The sequence below is a fragment of the Engraulis encrasicolus genome, chromosome 21 (genome assembly GCF_034702125.1).
Source record: "Engraulis encrasicolus isolate BLACKSEA-1 chromosome 21, IST_EnEncr_1.0, whole genome shotgun sequence".
Classification (NCBI taxonomy): Eukaryota; Metazoa; Chordata; class Actinopteri; order Clupeiformes; family Engraulidae; genus Engraulis; species Engraulis encrasicolus.
The window spans coordinates 48207098-48212097 of record NC_085877.1 but is presented as its reverse complement, the minus strand read 5'-3'; the positions used below and the strand labels follow the sequence as shown (position 1 = coordinate 48212097).

General features: G+C 37.3%; 1 long non-coding RNA gene across 1 annotated transcript; it reads left to right on the top strand.

The window, feature by feature from the left end:
• Positions 1–1020: 1020 nt before the first annotated feature.
• On the top strand, positions 1021–2509 carry LOC134437963 (uncharacterized). The gene is made up of 4 exons (XR_010032519.1): positions 1021–1109; positions 1238–1336; positions 2113–2218; positions 2352–2509. It is a non-coding gene; the product is annotated as an uncharacterized LOC134437963 (long non-coding RNA).
• The last annotated feature ends 2491 nt before the right edge of the window (positions 2510–5000 follow it).

Genomic DNA, 5000 nt, shown 5'->3' with positions numbered 1-5000 from the left:
TAGCTAAATGTCCGTTAGCAACATTAGAGCTAGCCAAACTGAATAATGAATCTCTCGTCCGCTAGCAACATTAGCTAGCTAAAGTCTTTTTTTTGTTAGAAACGAACTCCCTTTGAGTATAATTCTGCTCTGAAGATATCCAGTTAATGTACTTGAGCCAAAGTAAAACACAAATACCAGAGAGAAGAGCTAGCTAGAAGTTCGTTAGCAACATCAGCTTATCTATTAGCTGACTCAGAAGCTTGAAGTAGCCACGACTTATGCCTGATTTTTATTGTTAGAAACGAACTCATTTTGACTATACACTTGCTCTGAAGTATGTTTTAACACATGTGCCTTTCCCTGTTCGTTGTGTAAAGGAAGTGAGTAAGTAAACTGATTCTGAACTTGTTATTGTGCGCACAGTGTGCTGTTTTGTCCCATTCTGTTACTGCCAACTCTGTGGGCTGTTCTCTCTGTTCAGGGAGAAGAAACCACTGTCAGCCATCAGATCGTGTTCTTTTCAATAAATAGACATTACCTATTTGACAGATTTCTCCTGAAATAATCCCAGAAACACCCAGATGTGTAGGGTGCTTAATTTTTGGCTTGATCAAAGATGCTTAATTTGTATGGTTACTGCAATAAATATTTAGATTTCTTTGCCCATTCTTTTTGGATCTACCGGTACTAGTAGGCCTAGTGATTTTAGAGGTCTTAACAAGTGGGCTATGCATCAGATTTCATTTCAAGTGATGAGTAAAATATCCAGAAAGATATATAATCTGTTCTTTTTGCCCTCTAGCTTAGCACACTGAATTCTTTGAGCCATCTGGTGTCAATCCGTGTGGGAAAATGATCAATGAAAACAATTTAAGAAATGCATCTTATAGATGTTTCATATTGTAGGCCTATTCAGCCTATTGTGTCATGGTGGTGTTATCATTTTTCAAACTTTATTTTTGTGTAATAATAAGGCATATTGATACATAATCATGTTCATGTTTTGTGCTGTCTTGCTTTGCAGATGACAGAATATTGCTGAAGGATCCTACATGAAAGCTGGCTGATTACACAGAGTGATTCCTCTGGTGTGGTGTACCTCAGAGAAATAAACACTGTTGCAAGAGGTGAGTTTAAGTTTATAAAGTCACACAAAACCTATCCATGTATTTTTAAAAAGTCAAAATTCTAACTTGCTCTGTATTTCATGCTGTCAATATGAGATGCATACTAATGTTGTGTGTTATTATTGCAGCTGAGAAGATGGCCAAGATATCCTTATTGCTGGATGGTAGCGCTGGTCGTAGTGGACCATATCTGCAAATGCTTCTGAACATTGACAGAATTTCTAAAGGTTAGCAACCATTCACAAATGTACACCACATGTATGCGTGTTTCAAATGTTTGAAGCACACACTGTTAATCAGAGATGCGTGCTGTTCATGCCGTGTGTTATTTTGAGAGGATAGTTAAGGAATAATGGCAGCTGCCTGGTTACAGTACATTGATCCCCTTTGTAGCACCATGTCTAAAAATGCTGAGAAAAATCAGTTTGTAAATGTAAGCATTTTTTTTTATAAATCTGCACCAAATGTGTGTTTCAAATGTCTACTATCTAACAGTCTGAATAACACACTCATACATGACATGACCAATATGTTATGTGCTCGGAGCGGCAGTTTACAAACGCACCCTTAGTGCCTTCTGCTGTTAGGCCAATGACACTGAGCCCACCGTTTCATTGATTGGAGTATTTGGGTTACATTTTGTCAATTTGTTGTATTTTCCAGGATCGTTGAGGACTCCTCCTCTATGCGTGACATCTTAGATTAGATTTAGATTTAGATTTAATTTCAAGTGATGAGTAAAATATCCAGAAAGATAGATAATCTGCTCTTTTTGCCCTCCAGTTTAGCACACTGAATTCTTTGAGCCATCTGTTGTCAATCCGTCTGGGAAAATGATCAATGATATATAAAAAAAAAAACATTTTACATGTATACAGACATGTATCTTTTAGATGTTTCATACTCTAGGCCTATTCATCATCATATTGTGTCGTGGTGGTGATGGTAATTAGGCCTATAAATGTATAATCATGTTCATGTGTTGTGCTGTCATGCTTTGCAGATGACTGAGAATATTACTGAAGGATCCTACATGGAAGCTGTCTGATTACACTGAGTGATTCCTCTGGTGTGGTGTACCTCAGAGAAAATAAACACTGTTGCAAGAGGTGAGTTTAAGTTCATGAATTCACACAAAACCAATCCATGTATTTTATAAAAGTCAAAGTGCTAAACATGCTATGTATTTCATGCTGTCAATATGAGATGCAAATTAATGTTGTGTGTTAATGTTGTGTGCAGCTGAGAAGATATCCTTATTGCTGGATGGTTGCTCTCTGGTCGTACTTGAGCCCCCTGGACCATGTCTGCAAATGCTTCTGAACATTGACAGAATTTCTAAAGGTTAGCAACCATTCACAAATGTACACCACATGTATGTGTGTTTCAAATGTCTTAACAGTTTGAACCACACACTGTTTATCAGAGATGCATCCTGTTCATGCCGTGTGTTATTTTGAGAGGATAGGTCGCCAGCGACCCTATTCACTTGCTGAAAATGCTTAAATACATCATAACAACATTGCTATGACATTACATAGAGCCATAACGCTGCACTACAGGGTTAAGGATGGCAGCTGCCTGGTTACAGTACATTGATCCCCTTTGTAGCACCATGTCTAAAAATACTGAAAAAAAACAGTTTCTAAATGTACCGGTAAGCAATTTTAATAAATCTGCACCAAATGTGTGTTTCAAATGTCTACTATCTAACAGTCTGAATAACACACTTGCACACAGTGGTGGACAAAGTAAAAGTACTTTTGTGGTGTAATTACAACAGTAGCACATGATATTACATAGCTGTTACACCGTTTGCTCCAGTATACCTACCTATTGAGATAGACTGTGTTATTACTGAAAAACAATAAAAACCTAACAAGAACCCACCACAAACTCAATCCAACCTGTGCAGAATCAGCTCATCGTAAGACAAGTAAATTGGTCTACTTTTTACTCAGATAAGTTACCTGTGTTGGAAAGAAACTGTTTTAAAAAAAAAACTTTTACTTTTACTTTGTCCACCACTGCTCATACATGACATTACCAATTGTTGTGTGCTCAGAGCGGCAGTTTACAAACGCACCCTTGGTGCCTTCTGCTGTTAGGCCTATGACACTGAGCCCACCGTTTCATTGATTAGAGTATTTGGGTTACACTTTCTCAATTTGTTGTATTTTTCAGGATCACTGAGGACTCAGAATTTCCACGCTTTCTGGAGATGCCAAGTTTGGTACGTCTGCCAGACATTTTTTTAACCTTTATTTAGAAAGAACAAGTCACGATATAGTTGTGTGCATTGTTGATTTTGGCTATACTTGGTGTTAATTAAGCTTCCTGATACTGCATGATTTATACCGTTCACTCAGTAGAGTAAAGCTTTCTATATAACCTGTTAAAACAGGGCGTTATACATTTTGTGGTTACCAGAATGGCAATTACTGAGTCGCAGTGCATTACTAAAGGCCCTATGTTATGTCATAGTAGAGTAGTACTGGCAATTAACCTTTCAATGACTATTACAGCATGTTTCAGATGGTATGGCGTGCATTATGGGGCTAAGCACCATTGATGTATCTCTCTCTTTCTCTCTCTCTCTCAAATCTTAAAAATTCTTTCAGACTGGAACCAACTTTGCATCCCTCGGCACTGACACTGAGAAGGTTTCAAGGACCCCACTACTAGGAGGCGAGAGTTTGACACGGCAGTGTCATCACTGCCATGGATGACAACGTAACCATTCCTGTTGCTGATTGCCTGACTTGCGCAGTGACAAGCTTTTCATGCTCTACTGGGTGTGTAACTTGGCATATCCACCACAGTTTAACTCTGTTTTTGCTTCTTTTGAATATGTGTACGATATAACCATCTCAACCAACAAGTGGGCCAAGGTACTGGAACATTTCTCACTTCAAGTTGCTCTGTAGTCACTGGACATTTTTTTAAACATCTACGCAGACACCACCACTCCACACCATGTGTATTTTAATTACTTCTGATTCCACTGACATGCAGACTACATCCTATGCAAATTCAGGTAATTAACCTGGTATTTACGTGATACTGGAGAAACAACTTAAAGTAAGATCATGTTGACTCTGAGGTTTTCTCCGGTTGTCAAGCACAACCTCAAAGTTTTGTAAGTAAGTAATAGTCACAGGATATGCATGCATTTGTAATTTGAATTTTCGTTGAAAACGGCTCACCAAGCATAAAATGTTAGCTCTGCTTTTGATTTTTCTTTTTTTTAAATGACCCTTAATACCAGCCTATCTTTTTGTTGTGTCCACACAACTTTACTATCATCAGTGTTGGGAAGGAACAGATTGCTGTAAGATCAGTGCTTTAAAGCCTTTTGAAAATAAATTGTTAATAAACTTTGTGAAAACAAACTTAAATCTTGGTTATTGGTTATGATTGATATAGCTTTGAAACTGTTAATTTGGAGTGAAGTAATTGCAGTGTCCATCTAACCAAGCAAATCGGTTAAAATTTTAACCAATATCTGTGTCGGACACATATTAATCGAACAAATTGGTCAAAACAACCATTGGGGATTGGTACATTTTTGACTTATAAAGATTGGTTAAACATAACCAATCTATTGGTCAAAACAACCGATTTAGAATTGGTTAGTTTTTTAACCGATCTAGATTGGTTGAAATTTTAACTAAAGTCTAATCGGTTATTTTGACTAATATTTTTCTCGGACACATATTAATCGAACAGATCGGTTAAAAACTACTAATTTTTTGTTTATTTTAACCAATCTTTTTTAAGAGTGTACCACCACTGTCAAATTCTTACCACCACCTTTAAAATCATGACTGAAACATGACATGAAAATCAAGAATTGGCAATTGGCAGCCCAGTTTCAATGAGCAGCATAGT